This window comes from Mustela erminea, chromosome X (genome assembly GCF_009829155.1).
Source record: "Mustela erminea isolate mMusErm1 chromosome X, mMusErm1.Pri, whole genome shotgun sequence".
NCBI lineage: Eukaryota > Metazoa > Chordata > Mammalia > Carnivora > Mustelidae > Mustela > Mustela erminea.
This window is the reverse complement of record NC_045635.1, coordinates 57,017,054-57,030,931: the sequence shown is the minus strand read 5'-3', so window position 1 is coordinate 57,030,931 and position 13,878 is coordinate 57,017,054.

Genomic DNA, 13,878 nt, shown 5'->3' with positions numbered 1-13,878 from the left:
GGTGGTAATATTATGATCATCGCCACCACTTTTGTCATTAATGGAAGTATTCTTGTGACTCCTACCTCCAAAAGCCCATAGAAAATTGATGGGTTTTCAGACAGAAAGCAAAGAGGATGAGGCCAGATGCCAGAGGCCAAAAGTATGCAAATTTAGATATTTGCGGTCAACAAGGTTGCCCCATTCAGGGGTACAGGTCTACCCGGGAGAGTGCAGGAAAGTGGGGCAGGACTTCAAACCTACAATAGCAGATGGTAAGGGCTGCCAGCCATGTATTCCCCATGTATATGGCAGAGCAGCCTCAGCTGACTCTCAGAAGTGAGTAAGGGTCTGGCTAGGCTAGATGGTGTACTAAGAGACTGAAACCAAAGGAGAGGCCCCAAGGGTAGGCTGAAAATGCCATGGAAGGAAACTAGGGAACTGTGGAGTGTCTGGCTTTTAGATTCAGTCCCAAGTAGAGGAGCATCTCTTCTACATATCGAGGTGGCCCTGGATCACTCTGGAATTTCGGTCACCTTCCATATTCTCAACTATAAACCCTCTCACTGAGCAGGAAATAGCCCTTGTGATTTACAGAGAAGCTACAATGCCTGGTCTAAACGATATTCCACCATGCCTAGGGAGAGGAAAAAGGTGGCTTTCCCAGTGCCACTGCCTTCCTCTTCTCTTTCCTTCTTTCCCAACCCCCTCTATTTTCCCCTTCTCAAATCCACCCTCTCTTCTTCCAACCCCTTCTGGTACCCCCTGAAAACTTGCCCTGCTTCCTGGTCTCTTCTCGGACTATTTCCCTGCCTCCTTGCTGTCTTTTCCTCATCTTTCTAGATTTTTTCCTCCCCTCAGGCAGGCAGGGCTTTAAAATGCCTTGAGTGAGAGCCACAGAGGGTCCTATGAGAGATTGTTTCTTAAGCTAATACACTGCTCTATCAGGGATTTGTTCCTGAATCTCCAGCTACATTGTCCTTTGCCCACTTTCATCCCATTAATCCTGCTGTTGACAGGGGAAGAGGCTCATTAAGTCATCATATCCATACACTGGGGTCCATGCTTCTCTCTGCTCCCTCTGTGCACGCATGTGGCCTTTTTGCTCCTGCTTTCCAGGCTTACCTTCTAGGTGGGCATTCCCAGGGTCTGCCAATACCTTCAGCCTCTACCATTGAGTCTTCCTTCAGCACACTCTGCCCTGCACTGGCGCGCATGTGTGTGCACATGCGCACACACACACACTCACACTCGCCACACAGCTCATACCCTCCCTGACAGCCATGTTCTCCACATACTAATCATCATCATCATCAACAACAATTATAAGCTGTTGCGCTCTCACCATGTGCGAGGTCATGTGCTAGTTTTGCTAGTTAACACATTTTATGCTCTCTACATCCCTGTGAATTTGGCATTGATAACATCCCCCTGCTTTTTTTTTTTAAGATGTTATTTATGTGTTTGAGAGAGAAAGAGAGAGCATGAGTCAGGGTTGGGGCAGGGAGCAGAGGGAGAAGAAGAAGCAGGCTCCCTACTGAGCAGGGAGCCCAGTGTGCCCAGGGCTTGATCCCAGCATCCCAGAATCAAGACCTGAGCCAAAACCAGATGCTTAACTGCCTAAAAGACTGAGCCTCCCAGGGTCCCCAAACCCCCACCTCTCTGCTTTTTACAGATCAGGGAATGGTGACCAAGGTAACACCATGAGAAAGTAGGGAGCTGGGATTCAAATCCAGGTCACTCAGAGCTTGTGAACTGAACTCAAAACTACTGCACTTTCATACTTACACCCACTCCCTTGTACACATACACAGCAGCATGCCATGCACATTTGTGCCTACATACCAAGCACATGTAGTACACATGCTCACAGAGAGCACACTCCATACCCAAAGAGCACACATTCCGTACACTACACACAGAAACACACATACACATATGTGTGCATATGCAACACAGAACATACTCCCAGGAAGAACGCTCCCTACTCAAACTAGTCATTTGATAGATACTGATTGAACATCTACTATGTTCCCACCCAACCAGCTCTGTCCCATGTTAAGCACTAAGGTCATCCAAGAGAGGAAGAAAATGAGAACATCTTGAGTGCCTACTATATGTCAAAGGGAGTCCATGATCACAGGAACATGTGTGAACCTTCACATGCATATGCACACACACACACAGTTACTCTAGCTAGAGTCAGTCCTGGGCCTCCCACTCCTGGGGCTGTGAGACCTGGGGAAGTCTTCAGGGATGGGAATAACACTTGATATAAGTACTAAGGGGAAGCAGAGAGGCTGAAGGTTAGAGAGTCCACTAAAATTAGGTTTTAAGACTCCCAAACTGCCCAAGTTGGGAGAAAGGGACTTCAGAGGTCTTCCCTCCCTGCCCCTACCAATGATTCATAGTTGTTAAGAGCAGAGGTCCAGACTCGGAAGTGGTACGTCCTACCAGCCTTCACAGACTCTGGAGTCCAAGCTACCTCTCTGGGCTCTGGGGACATGGGGTGAGCCTCTATGAGCTTTCCCACGCTATCCCATAAGTTTTGGCCTGACTTAGTTCCACATAGCTCCCCAATAAGGAAAATGGACAGGAAATTAAAGATAACTAGGCTGTTTGAGAGGATTAAGGATAAGGGAGATCAACATAACTGTGTCATAGTTGCTATTGGACAGGAGACCAACCAAAGGAAATGTAAATGGCCTAAACCAGCTCATTACAAGAGCAAGGGCAAGGCCAGCAAACAGATAAGAGTCCTGAGTGTGAGACAGAAACATTAATCACTCAGAAAGATAGCCACCACAGCCCAGACTACTAGGGCAATGGACCCAAGGACAGGGTCCTAATGGACCAGCATGGGGCAAAGATCTGGCAGAGCCTCTGACACAGGGAAGGAGGAGTGTCCATGGGCTTTGCCGCTGGCATCCTGTGGCCTGGGGGCTAAGCCAGCTCCTTTCATGTCCTTAAGGAAGAACTTTGAATGCAATGATCCCAAGCACAGGGGGATCCTTGGTCAATGTCAAATGCTAGCTAATTCCCTGGACTACAAGTCAAGAGGCCTGGGTTCCATGCCCAGTCCTATACCATCCTAGCTATGTAGCCTTGGGCCAATCTTTTCTCCTCTCCAGACTTGTACCCCCATACTTACAATGAACAGGATTTTACGATAACGAAATGAAATAATAACAGCTCACATTTCTGGAACAATTCTTCTACGAACAGGCACAGAGGTTGGCAGGTACTTTCTGTAAAGGACCAGAGAGTACAGTCTCTGTTGCAACTACTCCACTCTGCTGTTACATAACACAAGAGCAGCCACAGACCATGGATAAACAACCTGGCCATATTCCAGTAAAACTTTATTTACAAAGACAAGCAGACATCCAAAAGTGGCCCATGGATTGTAGCTTGCTGGTCCCTGAATAAAACAAGGGGCTACAGGGGCACCTGGGTGGCTCAGTGGGTTAAAGCCTCTGCCTTCAGCTCAGGTCAAGATCTCAGGGTCCTGGGATCGAGTCCCACATTGGGCTCTCTGTTCATCAGGGAGCCTGGTTCCCTTCCTCTCTCTCTGCCTGCCTCTCTGCCTACTTGTGATCTCTGTCTGTTCAATAAATAAATAAAATCTTAAAAACAAAACAAAACAGAACAACAAGGGGCTACATATTTTAGTTCCATTATCTCATTTGAAACTCCAACAACCCTCAGAAGTAGATTCTACTACTCCTCCCATCTGATAATACGGAGAACTTGAGGCACAGAGAAGTTCAATAATTTGCCCAGTGCTATAGAGCTGGGAAATGGCAGAGCCAGTATCTGAGCCCAAGAAGTTTGGCTTGTAAGCCCATGGTGCTGCACGGCTCCCAGGATAGGAACAATGGTAATTTTTATAATAATACCAATCACTCCTTGCATTTCCACAGGACTCTACGCATTCACAGAAGAGCTATCAGAAACCCCAGCCGTTCTCCCCGAGGAGCCATGACCCGCTGGTGTGTCACAATGATTGTACAGTGTGTCGAAAGTTGTTTGGTGCTAATAATAGTTTAAAAAATGATTTACTGCTGTTTTGATAAACTAGAGTTGACCCAACGTTATCCCTCTAACAATGTCCCTCTCACTCACTTGCATTCAGATATGTTTCCTGGAAAGAGAGGAAAAGGGCTGGAGTTCAAGCCGCCTTGCCAGGAATGCCTGGGGAGGATGGTGGTCAGAGGCCCATCGTCTGTCAGTCACTGGAAGAGAAGCATGGGGAAGGTGAAGAATGGATGATAACAGCCAAGCACCCTGGATTGGCATCAAGGCCCAGGGAGTCAGAATGATTATTCCCATTGGACCGCTGAAGAGACTGAGGCTCAAAGATATGTAGTGAGGAGCTTGAGGTCACATGGATAGAATGTGAGACACAAGCTAGAGCCAACTGGTGCCTTAGAGGGAAAGGCCAGGAGCCAGACAGGATGCCATAAAAATTCTGCCCCTAGGACTTTCTGTGGGATCAGAATATTCCTTCCTGGGCATCGGTTTCCCAATCTGTAAGATGGGGATATGGACAGCCCCCCAGTTGACAGGCCCTGTTGTGAGGATCAGATGAAATAATAAGGAGTGACTGAGGCTGCTGGGTTGTTCAGCCTGAACGTGAGAAGTCTCTGTAAAAAGAAAGGGAGGGGGGAGAACTAACATTTGCAGGGCATCCTGGGGCACGTCCCAGGAAAGCTCTCAGAGCTATCTCCAGAAATCCTCCCAGTAACTTGGAGGGAGGAATGGATATCTCCACTTTACAGATAAGGAAACTGAGTCCTGAGGCCACTTAGCTGAAAAGTAATGTAGACCAGAACGGAAACCAGCCTTGTCTGTGGGCCCAGAGCCCTGAGCATCAGCAGCCTTCAGTCATATGGGTGGAGCATCAAATGGGAAAGCAGAGGGGTCCATGGAGTCACAGATATTTTCCAAGCACTGCTATGTGCCAGGCATTGTTCTAGGCACTGAGGATGCCACCAGGAACAGAGCAAAATCCCTCCCCCAGTGGAGCCAAAACTCCAGAGAACAAGTAAGCACACTTCACGGGTTCCTTCCATTTTGTGGTGCCATGATCCTGCGTCAAGTGTCTGCTCTCTTCCTTATTTTACACCCTGTACACCCCCCCAAAGGAAAGATAAAGGAGCACTGTCTACTCCAACCCGTCTCCCCGCCAAACCATGGCATCCCAAGCCACTGCCTACCCAGCCAAGAACAAAGGCTGGAAGAACCACTTCTCCGGGACATCATGTGCCTCTTCCCAGGGTGTGGAGGCTCAGGACCCTGGCTTGGCCTAGACCTGACCCTGGTGAGTGTCCCTGGGAAAATGGTTCAGAGGCTTCTCCCCCAGGACTCCCACCAAGGATGGGAAGTAGGGTTTGGGACAGGCTGTCCTGGGTATTGTTTTGAAGGCACATTTCCTGGATGACTTGACAGTCAGAGCCCCCAGGGTACTGCAGTGAGCCCAGGAGGGCCAGCACCTGTCCTCTCTTCCTCCAGAACAAAGCCTCTATTTGGTTCCCATGTTCCTTCCCTCGGGGGAAGCTGCAGGCCTGTAGAGCTATGCTCCCTGAGGATCCCAGGGAGGCCTCTTGGCCCAGGGAGGCTTCCAGAGGGCTACATTGCCACACAGGGGTTGCTGCCATGAGCCAAGAGATTGAGAGGCCTAGACCCCGCCCTGGCTCTGGCACCTTCTCACATAGGCCGGAGACTGGTATGCCCTGGGCAGCAGGACAGCAGGGTGCCTCACAGTCTGGCTGAGGGCAGCTTGCTTGTGGGACAGCCCTCAGACAGTCCACTTAAGAAGCTACAGCCCATGGCTACACATGCGACAGCTAGGTTAGGCGGCTGTCTGCGAGGTGGGGCTTGGACAGCTGGCCAGGCAGGGGATCCACCAACTTGCCCCCCAGTGGCCGGGCAAGCAGCCTGCTCTTTACTCACGCTAGTCCTGAGTGGAGGCTATGGACATAGGTCCAAGGCAGATACTGGGGTTTGAGGGCAGGAGGGAGGTGGATACCAAGGCATCCAGGCAACCAAGAGAAAAGACTCAACCCTCAGCAATGCAAAGAACTCACCCTCCACCCCCTGCTCCACCCCACCCTGGGCCTTTGATCACAGAGACGGGCCAGTCCTGGCCCTGCCCTCCACGTGTCCACATTTCTTCTGCCCTCCCCTCAGCCCCAGCACATCTGGGAAGAGGACCCGGCCTTTGGGTCTCACCTCTGTGTGAACCTCCTCTTTGAACACCACACCAGCCCCAGGGGAAAGAAGTTGGGAGGGAAGAGAGGGAAGGAGAGATTCTCCCTTTCTCCCCCAACCCCGCCACCGCATCCCTGCCTGCTGCTGCCCTGAATGCAGCTTGCTGAAGCTCAGAAAAGTCAAGCCTCTTGCCGAAGGTCCTCCAGCAAAATATGCACCATCGTTCTGAGCCCTGACCTTCCTTCCATGGGCTAAGGCCTCAAGGAATCCCAGAGTATCAAGTGGGGAATGTGCCCACAGATGACAGAAAAGCAGAAAACCACCTGTTTCTTCTCCATCCTAGCCATGCAGATAAATATAACCCCCCTCCTGTTACAGTTCCTGTTTATTACAGAGCATTTTCCATGTGTTCGTGCATTCAATCCTCTCAACAACCTGGCGGCCGGCTATCATTCTTTGCCCCATTGTACAGATGAGCAAACTGAGTGGCATTCAGTCAAAGCGACTTACTTACCCAGGGTCACTCAGCTAGGAAGAGGTGGCACCAGGATTTTATATCAAGCCTGTGATCCCTAGAATCCCTGGATGACTACGCCACCCCCGCCATCTTCAACGGAAAACCTGAAGGCTTTAAGGAAGACAGCCTGGCCTGCATCTTCGTATGTATCAGTGGACCCTTTGGTTCCCAGGGTTCTATTGTGTAGGAGGGCTTGTGGTAGCCTGCCGGGCCTCCTAGCAATCCCCGGCCCTGGGCCCTCTCACCTGCAGTACCCCCAGCCCCTGTGGATGCTGCTTGCTTGGCCTGAGGGGCAGGAGCCTGGACCCACCTCCCCAGTACCTTGGCTCCTCTACTTCAGCGGCGGTCAGAAAGTCTCCCTGCTCAGCCTATGGCATGGCTCAGGGGCTGGGGGTGGAGTGGTGCCGGGGAGGGAAGCCTGAGTCATCCCCAGGCCAAGAAGCACAATGTTTGGCAGGATTCCTGGCCCAGCTGAGGAAGAAGACGGAGCATTGGGTTACGGAGGCTGGCTGGGGCAAGGGAGAGGCAGTGGGGAAGGGGGTGTGGGTAAATCCGTGGAGATGGGAGGCTCATAGCAAACTGGAATCCCCAGGGTCTGGCCATGGGAAAGGACCCAGGGAGCATGGGGTGTGGGGAGCACCTAGTGGGGGAAGGACACAGGGAGGCCAGGAGACCTTTGTTTTGTCCCGTTCTCCTTCCCAAGCCAGGACCCCCCTGACCTGGGCTCACTCTCTCTCTCCCTACAGAGCTATGTGACAGCCGGGGCAATTTCAGAGAAGGAATCCTCCTCAACCCCACAGGGGGAGGGCGCCACCTCCTGCCACCTCCCTCTACCTCTTCCTGTCACGTCCTTGGCCACCAATGGTTCAAAATATATTGGTTCTTGGCTGGCTGTTTCCTTAGGAATCAACAATATCAAGTCTTAAATACATTCCCACAGCTTTAGCTCACATCTCTCAGCGGATGGGCCCAGTCCAAGTGGCTCCTTGAGCTGCAGGCCCACAGAGTTGACAGCTTACCCAGTATGTCTTCTGGGGTGACCCTCAGATACCTCCAGGTCAGCTCGAAACTGTTTCTGTCCACCAGCAAAATGAAATCCATCCTCTGGCCCTAGCAGTAATATTACCATCCATCAGCTGAGCGTTGTTCTTGACATGCCTCTCCTCTTCCTACCTTCCTTCCTTCCTTCCTTCCACATGCATGGGGCATGTGCTAGTGCTGAGCACGGAGGTGGATAACAGTGGTGAACAAGCACTCATGACCCCAGCCCTCCCACAGCTTACAGAAAACTGCCAACCATGTTACTAAGGGCCAAGATGGGAGCAGTCCAAGGGCCCAAAGGAGCCTCAAAGAAGAGTAGGGCTCACATAGGACCTCCCAGAAAGCTGATGTCCAAATGGTGACTAGAGTCCATGGGGGCCTACACTCAGACCATTTCACTGGCCTCCAGATGGTCCTCTGTCTTGATGCCTTGGACCTTCCCATGCTCTGATCCAGCCTCCAACCATGAGGGGAAGGACAGTTGTCAGTGTCAAAGGCGATCATATCACTTCCCCGCTTCTAGTATATCCAGAGCTCCCCACAGCTCTCAGGATAAAGTCAGGTTTCTTATCCAGGTGGACACACAGACCTTCCCATTTTGAGCATGCCTGCAGAGGGCCAGAGTCCCCTCTCTGGCCTATTCATAGCACATATTCTATCTATAAGCATGCACCCAGGACCAGAACCCCTCCTGGTGTGTGCCTCTGCTGTGTCCTCCCACTAGGCCAATCTTCTCTGTCTTTTGCCAAAGACAGAGAGACTTTCTCCTTCATGCTTCAAGGTAAGAGCTCCCAAGTCCCCTGCCTGTCACTTCCCAACTCCCTTCATTTCCCCTCCCCAAAGTAGGGCATTTACCATCTTGCTCCCTCTTCAGTGCTCCTGGGAGCCTTGCCCGTCATTTTTGGATCACCCTTGCCGGGGTTCAGTCTGAGCAGCAGGAATCCGCTGCTCAGCTTCATTCTGTTTGTGTTTCTCCTCTGTCCCTCTGGCAACGGCTTCCCAGCTTAGACCCCAGGAATCTACCCCAAAGCCCAGATCTGGCCTCACTTGCTTGCTTCCTTGGAGGCTTATTGTCAGAGCCCGGCTGAACTGTGGCCTCTCTTGATTTCCAGCAGCCTCCAAACTGCAGAAGTCTTCCTGGTCAGAGAGTCCCCTGGAAGACTGGCCCTTCTCTCCTCCTCCTCCTCCTCCTCCCAGCACTTGGTGGCAAAGCAGCCTTGGCTAGAATTGCCTAGAACAGGGTCAGGGCTTGCTTAGCCCAGGAGAAAAGTGGAAGCTGATGAGGGGCTTTCCCTGGAGAGGAAGGCCTGAGGTCTTGGTTGGATACCCAGCTCCCTCTTGGGGAGAGGATCGGGGAGACTGTGTTTGCCCCTGTGGAGTCACTGTCTTAGAGGAAGAAGAAAAGTTTGTCCCATGGTGGAGGAACCTATCTTCCCACACATCCAGTCCCTTCCTTTCCTGGACTGGAGTTGGGGGCTGCTCAGGACCGGGGGCTGATTGGATTTAGGAGGTGTGGTGAACTTGACATACACATGCCCCAAAGTAGGGCCAAATAAGGGAGATAGGAGCTTTTGTTCTTCCTCCCCAACATCCACACTGCTGAGCTCCTCTCTCCACATCAGCTTGGGGCCTCTGGGTTGCTTTCAGGAAGGGGGTGCTTCTCTCTACAGCTCATCTTGCAAGGGGGAGAAGGGAGAGAGATGGCTTGATACGGATTTTTGTGGTTGGAGGTGATGGGAATCCCAGCTGTACTCCCGAGCCCCTCCCCTCTCCTCCACAAGCACACCACCTCTTTCAGAGATGGGCAGGGAAGGAAGGGCGGAAAGAGGGCTCTGCTGGTGCCTCAGTGCTCAGAGATACCCCAGGAGAGCAGCAGTCAGATTTTCTCAAATGACCAACTGGCCCCAGGGCCTGGCAGTGGGACCCAACGTTTGAGGCATAGCCTGTCCAAGGTGATTGGGGCTTGTGTGCAGGTCTATCTTCGGAAAATTTTCCCAGAAGGGAGGCTCTAGCCTGGAGGTTCTCAGTGCTGGCTTTGCATTAGAATCCCCTGGGGAGACTTTAAGAATGTTGATGCCTGGGTCCCAGCTCAGATGTTCTGTTCTAATTGATCTAGGCTGGAGCCCTGGCATGCCCAGACCGTTGCTTTGAGCAGAATTTCTCAGCTCCGGAAATCTTGGCATGTTTGGCCAGGTAATCTGTGTTGGGGGAGGGTGCTGTCCTATGCATTTGTAGGACGTTTACCAGCATCCCTGGACAGTACCCACCAGGGTCTGGTAGCAGCTGCCTCCTTCCAGCCTCTCACCTATAACAAGCAGGGATGTCACCAGGCTTTGCTAAATATCCCTTGGGGGCAAAGTTGTCCTGATTGAGGTCCGCTGCTGTAGTGTCAGGGACAGTCTGAAGGTGGATGTGCACATCTCTGATGTGGGCACAGCCCTCTCAGAGCAGCCCCAGGGCCCTGTTGTGCTCTCCTGAGCCCTTCTGGTGGCTCACAGCGACCTAGCGTCTTTGTCCTCTGGACCTGGATCTGCTCTGGGGAAGGCTGGGAATGGGTTTCTGACCTTGTTCTTGTTTCCCGGGGACGCATATTGAGAAATCAAAGGTCAGAGCCCACTTCGGGCTTCAGGGACCCGGGACGGAGGACGGGGGGCAGCCTGCAGGTTTACCCTGGGATCATCTACACTTCAAGCACTATTTGACAAATGTTTCTAGATGCTCCCTGCCAAACCACAAGCCATTGTGTTGGGTGATGAGGACCCAGCAATGAGCCAGGAGAACACTACCCTTGCCCTCATTGGGACAGATGATCCAGCCCAGGGCTCATCACCCTTTTCTCTAAAGGGCCACGTAGTAATTATTTCGGGCTTTGTGGTCTGTCACAACTCTTGAACTCTGTTGTCGTATTTTGGGAAATCAGCCGTAGACAATAGATAAGCAAAGAGGTATGGCCTTGCTCCAATAAAACTTTATTTACAAAAACAGATAGGGGATCGGACTTTGGCTGGGGACTGTAGTTTGCCAGCCCCGAGTCTAGTGGGAGAAACGAACAAGCACTCAAATATTTACAATCCGTGATAAGCTGTTCTGTGATCGGAGATCCACAGGGCAGCAGGCAAGAGTCACAGAAGGGGATCCAAGCTCCCAGGAAGGGTGTCTAACACAGACTTGTGGAGAAGAGAAGTCAGAGAAAACTTTCCAGGAAAAGTTTTTCAGTTTGGCACCTGAGCTCAGACCTAAAGGGCATGGAGGAGGCCAATGCAGCAACAGCCAATGAGGTTCAGACCAAACTGAAAACCATGGAGCCAGAGAGAGAGAAGCCAGAGAATTCAGCATGTGTTGGAGGTCGAATGGGTAGGACTTCGTGGCTTGTTGGATGTGACAATGGTAAGGGGACAAAGGTATTGAAGGATGCCTCTAAGTTTTTGGTGGAGATGTAATAATGCCATCCACTAAGACAGGGCACACAGAAACAAGGGCACGTTTGGAAAGGAAGGTACCTGGTAGATTTAGTTGTGGTGTGTTGAATTTGAGGTAAGTAGGGCACATCCTAGTAGCAATGACCTGGAGGCAATTAGAAATGTTGTCCTTAAGGCCTCATCATAAAGGAGTTCCCCTAGGGAGAGAGAGGAGGAGAGAAGGGGGGAGGAGAGGGGAGGAGTGAGGGGGAGAGGGGTGATCTAAAGCCTTGAGACCTCCAATAGGAACAAGACTGTGAACCAGTAGCCAAAGGGTTGGAGAGAAAAGCAGGAAGATATTGGAGCCCCTTCTCCTCTCTGGTTCTCTTAAGCTCCTTCACTGAGAGGGTTTTCCTCAATGATCTCCAAGATCTCTTTTGTTCCATGGGCACAGCAACTAGCAACATAAGACGAGAGCGAAGGAAAGCCTTCTGGGAACACAGGAAGTCCTTCAGCTCTCAGGAATCGGAAGATACATTAGAGCTTTAAAGAGTAAGGAGGAATTTCACAGGCCCAGGAGGGGAGATGGGTGGGGAAAAGTGGAAGAAGTGGGGCAGGGCAGGGCACAGTGAGCATTCCAGACCAGAGGAGACTGAGGAGAACCACAGAAGGCAGGACAATGCAGGGAGTATTGTGGAAGTCATGAGTTGTCAACTGGGGTCTAGGATGCTGGGACTGGGATGGGGGAGGTAGAGTGATGAGAAGGAAGATCAGAGGTACAGTGGGTCTGGTGTGTTTGAGTCCTGTGTCGATCCCACAGCTGTGTGACCTTAGACAACTCACTAAACAGAGCCTCAGTCTCTTCATCTGCACCAAGGCCTGCCTTCCACTATGGGAAGGGGATGGAAGAATAGACCTTTTAGCCTGTGGAGTTGGTGTGTCATTAGCTCCTGGCTATGTTTCTAGAAAGATCCCAGAGTTGAGGAATGCTAAGACACCCAGGCAGAAGCTAGAGCTGGTCAGAGAGTCACTTAGACGCGTTCTAGCTGCTGCCCCCGTCACCCCTTCTGGTCTTCTATAACAACTAGATTTCCTGGCCAAAGGGAAGAAGCAAAGAGAAAAGAAGACTCCTGACTGGGCTCAGGATATACCCGACAGAGACCCCCACCCCAACGCAGTTCCTGTTTCTGCCTTTGCCAGCTACTGTCAGCCTCACGTGGGTAGCCTTAGAGAGAGGAGAGGGAAAGAGGAGACTTCTGTTTCCTGGGCATGTTCCCTGGGCCTGACATGGCATTTTTACAACATCCCTGCTTCTCGGCTGGAATAAATAAATAAATAAATGGCCAGGGAGCCAGGAAGCAGCAGAACCAGGACCAGAACTGGGTCGGTTTGACTCCCAAATGGGAGTCATAGAATGGCCCTTGCCATTCTAGCAGCTGCAGAAATTGGCTCCGGAAATGCCCCATCTCTGGCCTTGTGTCTGGAAGAGTCTCTGCGGGCTCCCGTTGCTCAGGATGGCTCCTGGGTTTCTCTGTGATCCTCCCTCTCCTTCCCTTCATCTGTCCTGTTCTTCCCTGGTACACACATCATCCAGTCAGCCAGGAAGCCAGTGGTTGCCCACCCTACTGGGACCCTGACAGAGGATGGTGGAATAACTGAAGTGTCTTTTCCATGACCTTCAGCTCTTGTGGGGCTGACTTCCCTTGTGGTGACTGGGACTGATGATAGCTGAGTGGCAGGAGGACATACACACATGCAGACATGGGAGGGCCACATCAGGGTCGACATACCCAGGATACCCCAGCTGCCTGCCTGCCAGGGCAACTGCCTCCCCCTCTTCATGAACACAGCTGGGAACACCGCTCTCAAACGATAGTCACCGTTCTCATCAACCAGCAGGGAACACCCCTGCTGACTGATAGGGCATATTTCGTCCTGCCTCTGGTGGCTCCCCAGGTCACCCCTGCCAATGGATGGGCTACAGCTGCCTCCACCTTCCTCTGTTGGGTGCCAGAGGTACCTCTGGCAGCCACACACAGATGTGCACAACACTAGCAAGTCATACACAGAGCTGTGAGAGGCAGGCCAGGCTCCCCGGAGTCCTGGGAGGCCGAAGATACGGATCTCAGCCTCCCCTCAGGCTTGGGCACTGATGAACACCAGCGCCACCAGACCAACATGCTGGGCCCTCCCTGTGGGCCCGTGTCACTGGTGCAGGGCTGGGAAGAGGCTGCCTGAATGTATATGGTGAATCTGGGCTCTTCCACAGCCTCACCTGCTCTTCCAGTTTGGTCTGCATTCCCACCTGCACCTTGCTCCCAGCTACCTCAAGCCACAAGCGGTGATGCCAACTCTGGGCAAGGCCCCATGCCTGGACCTTGGGTAACAGAAAGGAATCAGAAAATCCCCCTCAGAAAATCCCTCAGAAAAATCACAGAGCTCATAGGCTAGGGGAGACCCTGTAGGGGTTAAAATCCACTAGGAACTCAGGTTGCTTGTAAAAGGATCCAGAGGTAGTTCAGTCCCGTGCAGCCTTGCCAAAACTCCACCTGGGGGACCGTGTCCAGTTATGGTCTCTACACATGAAAGAGTCACAGACAAGACTTTGTGAGAATAGGTGAAGATGAAGGAGCTCTTTGGTCCGGAGAAGAGTAGACTCAGGGAACTTGAACTCTGAATTCAGACCTCAGAGCAGCTGTCACAGGGAAGGTGAGGTATACGGCTGCAAGA